The sequence below is a fragment of the Sus scrofa genome, chromosome X (genome assembly GCF_054392235.1).
Source record: "Sus scrofa isolate SSC_HxYL_T2T_F1_AM1 chromosome X, Sscrofa_HxYL_maternal_Yorkshire_Landrace_v2.0, whole genome shotgun sequence".
Classification (NCBI taxonomy): domain Eukaryota; kingdom Metazoa; phylum Chordata; class Mammalia; order Artiodactyla; family Suidae; genus Sus; species Sus scrofa.
In genome coordinates, this window is record NC_139401.1 from 125,783,956 (window position 1) to 125,796,014 (window position 12,059).

The 12,059-nt window shown below is 35.8% G+C and overlaps 1 long non-coding RNA gene across 5 annotated transcripts in view; it reads left to right on the top strand.

The window, feature by feature from the left end:
* Positions 1–12,059, top strand: part of LOC146394805 (uncharacterized) — a 655,226-nt gene that overhangs the window by 261,135 nt on the left and 382,032 nt on the right. The window lies entirely within an intron of this gene.

Consider the following 12,059-nt stretch of genomic DNA (forward strand, 5'->3'; position numbering starts at 1 on the left):
AAGAAAGGCAATGCTTGCCCTCATGGTGATTCCAGGTTGTTGCTTTTATGGTGCCTTTGGTCAGACTTGGGACAGTAGCTAGCGACAGGTAAGGTCCAGAAAAAGAATCTAGACTGATTAGATTTTGGTTAACTCGGGCCGGAAGCTGGAAGTCTGAGTAGATGAGATCTACTCCCCACTACAAGGGAGCACGTGCTCTGTGGGGAAAGAAGGAGGCTCTGGTCAGTGAGGATGCCATGCCAACACAGTACCTGGGTAGCACTCAAGACAGCAAGGCAAAGGAGCTTCTGGAATCTGAGATGCACATGTCCTGGGCTTGTATGCGTGTACATGAGCTGGCTCTGAGTGTATATGTGTGTCTGTGTGTGTGGTAATATCCGTGTGTCATGGAAGAGCAGGTTATGCTGTGAGCTATAGAGAAGGGCAGTGTAAGAATCTGGCCACCTCTGGGGCAGATTCTGCAACAAAAGCACAGATACTGACAAGAACTTTACCACCGAGGGAGGAATTCAAGATGGTGCGATAGTGGCATAAGGCACAGCGAAAGAGAATGGAGGGGTAAATAAGCATACCTGCAGATTAGATCACCACTTAGCAGTTCCCATGCTGGCTCTGCAGAAACAAATCTGACTGGTATCCATGAGAACACAGGTTCAATCCCTGGCATTGCTCAGTGGGTTAAAGATCTGGTGTTGCGGTGAGCTGTGGTGTAAGTCAACGGCTACAGCTCCGATTCAACCCCTAGCCTGGGAACTTTCATCTGCCATGGGCGTGGCCCTAAAAAGACCGAAAAAAAAAAAAAAAAAGCCCACCACTTAGATGGAAACTATTAAAAGTAGGTGAAAATGTTGAAATAGTATATATGAACTCCAGACTCCTGAATTCCCATCACACTGGGCTTGAAAAGGTCACTGAACTTATGTGCCTAATGAAGTGAAATTAATCATATTGAAGGTCATAATCATTTAATCATGTTAAATCTACCAATGTATGTTTGGATTTTTCTGATCATTTGAATACATAAACAGTGCCATCCATTAATTCGTTGCTGCTGTGTTGTGTAGGGTAGTATATGCTAGAGGTTCATTTTGCACATGGTGTTTGGTTATTTTCTGCTATGACAACATAGTGAAAACCTCAGCAATTGGAAGTAGGCCGAATAGAGGGAGACGTTGAAATTAGTGGAATATTTATTTTTTAACAAATGAACCTAAATTTTTTAAAGTTCTTAAAACAGTTAAAACAAAGTTAATAAAGGAATATTAATTCAAGGTCCTGAGAATGCTTTCTTTGATAGATGTTTAGAGTGGGGTAAATATATATTACTTGCTTTGAGATATGAATTTTGCTAAAGTAGCATTAAAAGTGCCTGGTAGTTTGTGTTACTGAGTAGTTCGAGTATTCACTAGTCTTATGTCTACTTAGTTCTAAAGGTAGAGACAATGAACTATGGCCTGTTCCATGTGCTTCCACAGTGCTTGTAACCTGATTCCTGCATCTAATCATCCTCTTTTAATTTTTTCCCCTCCTGTCTGAAATGCTTCTGTTAGGACTGGTTCCTTTATTTGCAAATATTCTATTGTCCAGAGACTTAAAAAAAAAAAAAGCAGTGAAATTAGCTTCTGATGGGTAAAAGCTTGACTGAAGTAATTATGAACAGTATAGTAAGATTTGTTAATGGAACAGAAACCCTCCCCTGGATAAGTTGGGGCACGGGCGGGGGTTGTTGAGATGCTGCAAAGGAGGTGTCAGGATAGCCAGATAGCAACATTTGTGCACCTCTTGGTATCTGAGCAGTGATCAATAACAAATTTTTCTCATGTTTTAACCATAACATCTGCATACCTTCTCCTCCCCCTGCCCTGAATGACAGAGAATTTCATGAGCAGAAGTGCAATAATATAATTCTTCAATTTTAGCCAAAGTCCCTATATACAGTCAGTTTAAATGACCAGTCACTTCAGAGTCAACCAGTCAGCTCAAGATAAAAAAATGTCCCAAGACTGTTTATATTGCCTCAATTAAAATTCTTTCTTTTAAAACAAATAATACCAGTAAAAGGAAGCAAAGGAGATTATATTTCAATGGTAATGTAAGTAATTGGGATATTTCTGATTAATCTATTCTCCAGACACAGATAATTGTACTGCCATACAGGACTTTTAGAAATGCTCATTTGAATGTACACAATTAAATTTTTAACATGTTCACAAGTAGAGAGAATAATATAATGAGTCCCAGTAGATCCATCTCCAGATTCAAAACTTACCAACATTTTTGCTTTATCTATCCCTTTCCTTTCTTCTAATTTTTATGGAATATTTAAAATCTCAGATACCATATTAATTCACTCTTCAATATTTCAGTATGCTTCTCTAACACATAAGGCTTTAAAAACAATCCATAATATCATCATGATATGTACTAAAATAAAAGGAGTCTTTCATGTTTAATACTCAGTCCATATTCAGATCCCTAGTGTCTTAAAATATTTTTTAATTATTTATTTGAATTAGGTTTCAAAAATGCTGACATACTGGTTTATATATCTCTAAAACCTTCTTTTAACCAATAATAATTGTCCTCCATCCTTCTTTTCACCTGCAAATTATTTTTTGAGGAAACCAGGTCACTTGTCCTATGGAATTTCCTATGTTGTATATTTGCTTTATTCTTTTCATATCTTTGCCCAATTTTCTCTTGGGTGTTGATGTTTCTCAATTTTTCAGAAGCTCCTTAATTATTAGGGATCTGTAATATATGTTGTACATATTTATGCCCAGTCTAACACTTGCCTTTTTATTTACTTTATATTTCAGGCTGATGTGAAAATGTTTAATATTTTAGCATTTTCCACTTTCTCCTCCCATTTCTGTACTCTCTAATTTATTTGCTTATATTTTTTTCTCTTGGTGTCTATACCTTTAAATAGTGCATATACCTCTAGTATTTTTCAGATACCAGTGGTCTATTTTGACTGTCAGCCATGAAAGATGAGGAAATTAACATATACACTAATGCTCTTTCCCTGTCGACTTTGTAAGTTTCTTCGTTGTCCTTGGTATACGTAACATCTGCATGTTTTTCTCATGACCATATTCCCCACATGTGTTTTAATATATCAGATAAATGAATTAAATAATAACTGTCTCGTCCAATTTTCATTCAGTATCTTTTTGTTAGCAAGTTTCTTTTTCCATTTTTAGTTGTTTTTTCAAAAGGTAAAAAACCTGCAAAATTTCTGTATACCATATGGTCAGAAGTTTTGATGGTGAATTATGGTTTTGTTATGGGTAGAGTTCGTGGGTCACGCTTTATCTTCTTTCGTTACTCCACTATCTTTTGGCATTGAATGCTTTTTTGTAGAAGTCTGAGGCCACCCTAATTTTTTTTATTCGTAATTTATTTGATATTTTTATTGAGTTCCCAGAGAATTTTTTCTTTATATTTGAATAGAATGTCTCTAAGTGTTACTCATTTTTTTGTGGAGCCATTTAATATGTATATTTGAGACCTGATTCCTCTATGCAAAGCTTTTATAATTATTTCTTTAAATACATATAATACATGTTGACTCCCATTTACCTGCCTTCTATTTTAAATTTTCTCAGGCTTCTAAAAATGCTTTCTTCATTTCCATCTTTTTTATTTTTACTTTTACCAATCCTATTCTCTTTGTCCTTTACAATGATTTCAGAAGTCTGTCATTCTTCATGTTGCTTCCAGTTTGGCTTCATTCTGTGATCGTTTTGTTTTTTCCCACATTTTTGGCAAGTGCTTCCAGTTAATACTTTACTTTCTATTGACTCCTGCACATTCCTGAATCACCTATTTATTTGTTCTCTTGTCGTGTAGCTATGGACCCTTTATATTTTCTAAGTTGATGGTGATGGGCTATGTTATGATATGATGGTGATGTAAGTCACACCTATTTATTGGCAGTGTTTTTCTAGGGGGTGTCATTTGCCGTTTTTTCCTGTCCTTCTCTCCTAGGGGGGTGCTTCTAGGAACCTCTCAGTATCTTGTCTCCTTCCTAGTTATGCTGCTGTTCCTCAGTAAGGGGGTTGGGAGTTAGAAGTCAACCTTTTTTTTTTTTTTTTTTTTTTTTTGTATCTTTCAGTCTAGTCCAACAGCATTTTCCCTGGCTTTTGGTAGCTTGTACATTCAGATCTGACTCCCTACCCTCTTTTTTAAACATTTCAGTAGCACTCTCTTATTTTCATTGTATCTGAATGTACCTGGATGGTTTCAGACATTATTTTAAGAGTCAACATTCTGTACTTTCTGTTCTCACCCCTGCTGCTCAGTAGTTCTGATGTCTTAATCGCCTGAGATAATCTGTATCCCTGGGAGGCACTGAGCTAACTTTTGAGAGGGATCGAATAAGATTCAGCTCTGGTGATGGAAGAACCTGAAAAGTAAATAATGAAATATTAATAATTTAGAATACTTTCTCACTACAGCTGTGTGCGTCTGTGTGTGTGTGTGTGTGTGTGTGTGTGTGTGTGTGTGTGTGTGTGTGTGTTTTCAGTTTTAGTCTCAATTTTGGGAAAAACTTTTATCCCTCTGTGGAGCAAGAAGAAAAATCGAATGGTTTTAGTCATCTGTGGACAAGAGGCACCATATATGTAGGAGATCTGATCTGTATGTATATATGGGGAAGGAGAAACAAACTTGTTGTTCATTGGAATAAAACATGAAGAGAGTGAAATCAGTATCTGAAAATGAGACCTTAGAAGGGATAGAAAAGCATATATGGAAAGTTTGGTTTGTTTTGAGTTGAGAACGGATTGTTCCTCGCACAAAATTTGAGTTCAGTGAATGTGTTGGTGATCTGAGAGGCTGATTCCTGTTGTGGCTTTGCCTAAGATTTACTCCATCAACCCTAGACAGCTTACTTGTCTTCTCTGGTTCTAAACTTCCATGCCTATATCATTGGAATAATTACATCTTAGGACTAGTATAAGGAAAAAACTGCCTAATATCTTATGCAGAGTCAATAAATATTAACACTAGGAGTTCCCGTCGTGGCGCAGTGGTTAACGAATCCGACTAGGAACCATGAGATTGCGGGTTCGATCCCTGCCCTTGCTCAGTGGGTTAAGGATCCAGCGTTGTCCTGAGCTGTGGTGTAGGTTGCAGACGCGGCTCGGATCCCGCGTTGCTGTGGCTCTGGCGTAGGCCGGTGGCTACAGCTCCGATTGGACCCCTAGCCTGGGACCCTCCATATGCCGTGGGAGCGGCCCAAAGAAATAGCAAAAAGCCAAAAAGCCAAAATAAATAAATAAATAAATAAATAAATAAATAAATGTTAACACTATTCTTTTCTTTAAGAGCTACTATTTAGTAAAATAAGAATGTAAGATTGGCTGTTATGGTAGTCTTGTGTGTTTTGGTAACAAGACGCTGATACTGGGGGATTTGGTGTGTCAGGAAAATGTGTTTAACGCTTTAAAGTGTTGGAAGTTAAGAATAGATACTAAGAATTAATTGATGTGAACAGCATTTAACATTTTAAAAATCACTTTCATATTCAGTTTCGCATTTGAGACTCCTGCTAACTTAGCGAAGAGATATTTTTATTTACATTTTATAAATTGGGATATTAAGTCCCTGAGCTGCTCCAGGACTTGTCCATGATAAAAAAAAATCTCAGAATATGGCCCAGAATTCCCACCTCAAGTCCAGTGTTCTTTTTATGGTTTATGCTGCCTTTTGAAAGTAATGTCTTGTTCAGGTTGCCTCTCTCCCGTGGACCTTCATTTCCTTGTTTGTAATCTGCAGTATTTTTCATTAGTGGGCCACTCTGCAGGTTCTTTTCTCATTTAATAACAATGCCGTTAGATGAGCAACTGGCACTGCCCATTCCAACTCTGAACTTCTATAATTTTATCCTCATTTTGCACAAACACTGGAGTACTTCAGGAATCAGTATGAGATTTGAGAAAGATGCTAGGATTACTCATTTTTTAAAAGCAACTCCCCAACATCCCCCAAAAAAGCCCCCTAAATGTCCATCAAAGGAGATAGACTTAAATAAAGTATGACAAATCCCTGTATAAACTACTATGCAGGGGTGAAAATAAGTATTTTCTTTGTATTTTTGAAGGGAAGTTCCAATAGGAATTGGTAAATATAAAAGTAATTCATAAATACATGTAAAGTATAATGACATCTACAGATATTTTAAAACCTATACACACACACACACACAAAAGGGAAAAAAAGAACAGAAGGATAAATACCAAAATTTTAACAATGTTTGCTCTAGAGAGGGCAGTAGTATGAAAGAAAATTTTTGCTTTTTTATTCTATATTGCTGTGATTTATTATAGTGTGTACTAATGTAATTTAAACCATAGAATTAGTACTTACTCTGGATGGGTTTTGATGAAAATGGAGAACAACTGTTGGTATTATTATAAAATATTTCTCTTTTGGAAATAATAATTCATATTGTAGGTATCATAAACTTATTCACAGTTTGTTTTAAAGATAATTGGTTTTATAAATTCTGTTATGTTATTTTAATTCTACTAAACAAATGATTAAAAAAACCCTCTGTTTTGTCAATGAAAACAACTCATAGTCAAATAATTATTTCAGTGATAAGTCTGGTCAGTGAAATTAGAAACAAGTCATTCCTATAATAGCGCTTCAATTTATCCCTTTCTTTTCAGCTATGATATCCTTAGCAAAATCCTCGTTGCTTGGTAGGTTTATTTGAATGGACTTCTAGATGACTTTTCTTCTTACAGATTCTTTTCCTTCTAATCTGTTCTTTTCTTTGCTATTTAGTGTTATCTTCTTGAAACCTAAATCTTACTTACCGCTTTTTAAATGCAAAATCCTGCCATGATCCCCATATCCTCAGAAAGTACTTAAATTCTTTACCATGACATTTATGTATGGATAACTCTTTTTAAAAATTATCTTTTTATTATTATAATTAACATACCATAGAATTCACTTTTTTATGTATACATTTCAGTATTTTTTTTTGATAGTCACAAAATTGGGCAACCATTACCACTATCTAATTCCAGAACATTTTCATTATCTCAAAAAGAAATCTCATACCCATTAGCAGTTACTCCCATTGCCCTCTTCCCACCTCCCCATTCCTGGAAACTCCTAATTTCTGTCTCTGTGGATTGCCTATTCAGGACATTTTATACAAATAGAATCATATGAGATATGCTCTTTTGTTACTGATTTCTTGCATTTAGCATACTAACGTTGTAGCATGTATCAGTATTTCATTTCTTTCATAGCTGAATAATATCCCGTTGTATGTATATACCACATTTTGTTTTTACATTCATCAGTTGATGGACATTGGCTTGTCTCCAATTTTTGGCCAATATAAATAGTGCTGCTATGAAAATTAATGTACAAGCTTTTGTTTCAACACCTGTTTTTGACTCTCTTGGGTATATATCAAGGAGTGGAATTGCTGGACATATGTAATTTTGTGTTTAACTTTTTGTAGAACTGCCAGATTGTTTTCCAAAGTGGCTATACCATTTTATGTTCCCATCAGTATTATAAGGGTTTTATAGTTTCTCCACATTTTTATAAACACCTGTTATTGTCCGTGTTTTCAATTACAGTCATCCTAATTGGTGTAAAGTGGCATATCATTGTGATTTTTGATTTCTGTTTCCCTATTGCCTAGTGATGGCAAGCGTTTTGTCTTGTGCTTATTGGTTATTTGTGTATCTTTTTTTTTGAGAAATGCCCATTTTTAAATGGGGCTGTCTTTTTATTGTTGAGTTATGAGTTCCTTATATATTCTGGATAGTAGACCTAGACCTAATTATTATTGGATATATTATTTACAAATACTTTCTTCCATTTGATAGGTTGCCTTTTCATTTTTTTGGTGGTGTCCTTTGATGCACAAGTATATTTAATTTTGATGAAATCCAATTTATATTTTTTCTCTTTGGTTGGTCGTGCTTCTGGTGTCATATTTAAGAAACCATTTCCCAGCCTAGGGTCACAACATTTAGCACCTACGTTTTCATGGTCTTTATGTTTTACATCTATGTTTTCATAGTTCTCAGAGTCTTAAGTTTTAGCTGTTTCATTTTGGTCTTTTGTCCATTTTAAGTTACTTTTTATGTATGGGGTGGGGAAGTGGTGTAAATTCATTTTTTTGCAAGTGGATATTCAGTGTCCTAGCACCATTTATTGAAAGGAATATTATTTTAACCCCCACTGAATTGTCTTGGCACCCTTATCAAAAATCGTTTGACCATAGAGTTATACATTTATTTCTGGAATCTCATATCTTTTAAAACATTTTTATTGGAGTACAGTTGACTTACAATGTTGTGTTAATTTCAGGTGTACAGCCAAGTAAATGTGTTATACATGTACATATATCCATTCCTTTTCACATTCTTTTCCCATATAGGTTATTACACATTATTGAGTAGATTTCCCTGTGTTATACAGTAGGTTCTTGTTAGCTATTTTCTATATGGTAGTGTGTATACATCAACTGTACTCAATTGATCTGTTTCTATGCATATACCAGTATCAAACTATCTTTATTACAATAATTTTGTAGTAAATTTTGAAATTGGGGATCATGAGTCCTCCAACTTTGTTCTTCTTTCAAGATATTTTTGGCTATTTTGGGCCCCTTGCATTTTTGTATGAACCTTAGGCTCAAATTGTGAATTTTTTCAAAAAAGACAATTGGCATTTGATAGGGATTGTGTTGACTCTGTAGATCAATTTGGGTATATTGCCATCTTAACAATAAGTCTTTTAATCAGTAAACATGGGATATCTTTCCATTTATTTAGGTATTCTTCAATATATTTCAGTTATGTTTTATTGTTTCTCTTATATGCCTTCCACTTATTTTGTTAAATTTATTTCTTAGTTATTTATTCTTTTTGCTATTATTCTAAATTGAATTTAAAAAATTTATTTTCCGATTGTTATTAGTATGTAGAAATGTACTTATGTCTGAAGGAAATAAATCCAGATGGAAGTTCAAAGATGAGGGAGGGAATGAAGGGCATTAAAAAAAGGACAAACTTTTGCACAGCAAAGGAAACCAAAAAGAAAACAAAAAGACAACTTTCAGAATGGGAGAAAATAGTTTCCAATGATGCAACAGACAAGGGCTTAATCTCTAGAATATACAAAGATACAACTCAACAACAAAAAAGCCAACAACTCAATGGAAAAATGGGCAAAAGACCTGAATAGACTGTTCTCCAAAGAAGATATACAGATGGCCAACAAGCACATGAAAAAATGCTCAACATCCCTGATTATTAGAGAAATGCAAATCAAAACTACCATGAGATACCACCTCTCACCAGTCAGAATGGCCATCGTGAATAAGTCCACAAATAACAAATGCTGGAGGGGGTGTGGAGAAAAGGGAACCCTCCTGCACTGTGGGTGGGAATGTAAGCTGGTACAACTATTGTGGAGAACAGTATGGAGGTACCTTAGAAATCCATCCATAGAACTACCATGTGACCCAGCAGTCCCACTCTTGGACATATATCCGGACAAAACTTTCCTTAAAAAGGCACATGCACTCACATGTTCATTGCAGCTCTATTCACAATAGCCAAGCCATGGAAACAACCCAAATGTCCACTGCTAGATGATTGGATTAGGAAGATGTGGTATATATACACAATGGAATACTACTCAGCCGTAAAAAGAAGGGAATAATGCCATTTGAAGCACCAAGGATGGAGCTAGAGACTCATCCTGAGTGACATAAGTCAGAAAGAGAAAGACAAATACCATATGATGTCACTTATATCTGGAATCTAATATATGGCACAAAGGAACCTTTTCACAGAAAAGAAAATCATGGACTTGGAGAATAGACTTATGGTTGCTAAGGGGGAGGGGGAGGGACTGGGAACTTGGGGTAAATAGATGGAGAATGTTGCCTTCGGGGTGGATTAGCAGTGAGATCCTGCTGTGTAGCACTGGGAACTCTGTCAAGTCACTTCTGATGGAAGACATAATGTGAGAAAAAAGAATGTAGACATGCATGTGTGACTGGGTCACTATGCTGTACAGTAGAAAAAATATATAAATAAATGATTAAAAAATAAAATTAAAATATCTGCAGAAGTATTTGAAAAAGACAATATACTGAAACCCATTTTCATTTCTGTTTATACATCTGGTTAAACACAATGGGAAAGCTTCTCTTGCAGAGATATCTCTGGAAAGAGGACATAATGTATATGGCCTTGGTTTTGCTGACACAGTAGTTTGACTGCTGCTGAAGTGCTTTTAAATCCCCTGGGACCGTGATCCTTTTTTGCAAAAAGTAACTGTTTGAATGGAGGTCCGGTGTCAATGCTGTTAATGGCCCTATGATGACACAGTTCACACCAAGGATGAAAATGTTTAGGTCTTTTATTTCTTTATAGATCTTTGCGCATCTCAGGAGGCATATTAAGACTTTTGTAGACACTGAATTTGAGGTAGATAAAGACCATTTGAAGTACTCAGGATTACCTCACAAACCTGCCTCAAAAATAAGATTAGAATGGATTCTTGCTTTTGTTAAGAAATTGTTTTTTAATGATTTTTATTTTTTTCCATTATAGCTGGTTTACAGTGTTCTGTCAATTTTCTACTGTACAGCGAAGTGACCCAGTCACACATACATATATACACTCTTGTTCTCATATTATCCTCCATCATGCTCCATCCTAAGTGACTAGACATAGTTCCCAGTGCTATACAGCAGGATCTCATTGCTCATCCATTCCAAAGGCAATAGTTTGCATCTATTAACTGTTAAGAAATATTGATAAAGTATATACAAGAAGAGGGGATGTGTACTGGGTCTTGTGTGGACTTGCTTATGTAGATACTGTTATTAAATCTCTGGACATTTCAATGGTCCCATGGAGTACAGAATATAATAACATTTCTGAATGTACCTACTATGCCAACTTTGCTAAGCACAACATATCTCTAACTTTTATCATGGTTTAAAAAATATTATTATTATTATTATTATTATTATTAAACAGGAAATTGAAGTTCAGTGAGATATAAAAACTTGCCCAGATTTTATGAGCCGAGATTCAAACTCAAGGGTATGTGATCCCAAAGGCACCACCATACCAGAATTCTGTTTGAATAATCACATGTATCAAATAAACATTTTCCATAATAGAGGAGTGAGTATACTGAAGAGGGATGACATCAAGGGATGAGTGTTTATGTTTCCTGTGGCTACTGAACCAAATTACCACAGACTTGGACTTAAAATAGCATACATTTGTTCCCTCATAGTTTTTGAGTACAAAGGTCTGTAATTAAGGTGTATACAGGGCTGCACTCCCATTAGAGGTTCAAAGAGAGAGTCTGTTTTTTTCCTTTCCAGCTTATGGTGGCTTGTGTCACTCTAATTGCTGCCTCTCCAGTCATGTTGCCTCCTCCTCTTCTGTCTGTAAGATCTGCCTCAGCCTCAGTCTTGTAAGGACACAGAGTCCCTCCACCACTACTTTGATTTGGAGCCATTAGGACTAATTCTATATTGTCCTTTTATCTTCTGTATTTCAGGGTCACTGGTATCCCAGGTCTCCTTGTGCATCTTTTTTCTTTAAAGCCTATTTTTCAACTCTTGAAACCCATCTACTTTGCCCTCTGGAAATCAGAGTCAGTGTTTGGTAAAATCTTATTTATTTTTAGTAACTTCTCAATATTTCCTTTTACTTCCTTATTCAAACTGAAATCTGGCTCTACCCTAATAACTGTAACTGCAACCTTTTTAAATGGTAGATTTCTTTCCTCTGACATACCCAAGTTACTATTAATCCTAGAGTTAGGATAGGTATTTCTTTCTTCCTTTTTTTTCTTTTTATGGCTACACTTGCGGCATATGCAAGTTCCCAGGCTAGGGATCAAATCTGAGTTGCAGCTGCAGGCCTGTGGCACAGCCGCAGCAACAGCAACACTAGATCCGAGTTGCATCTGTGACCTATGCTGCAGCTTGTCGCAATGCTAGATCCTTAACCCACTGAGTGAGGCCAGGGATCAAACCT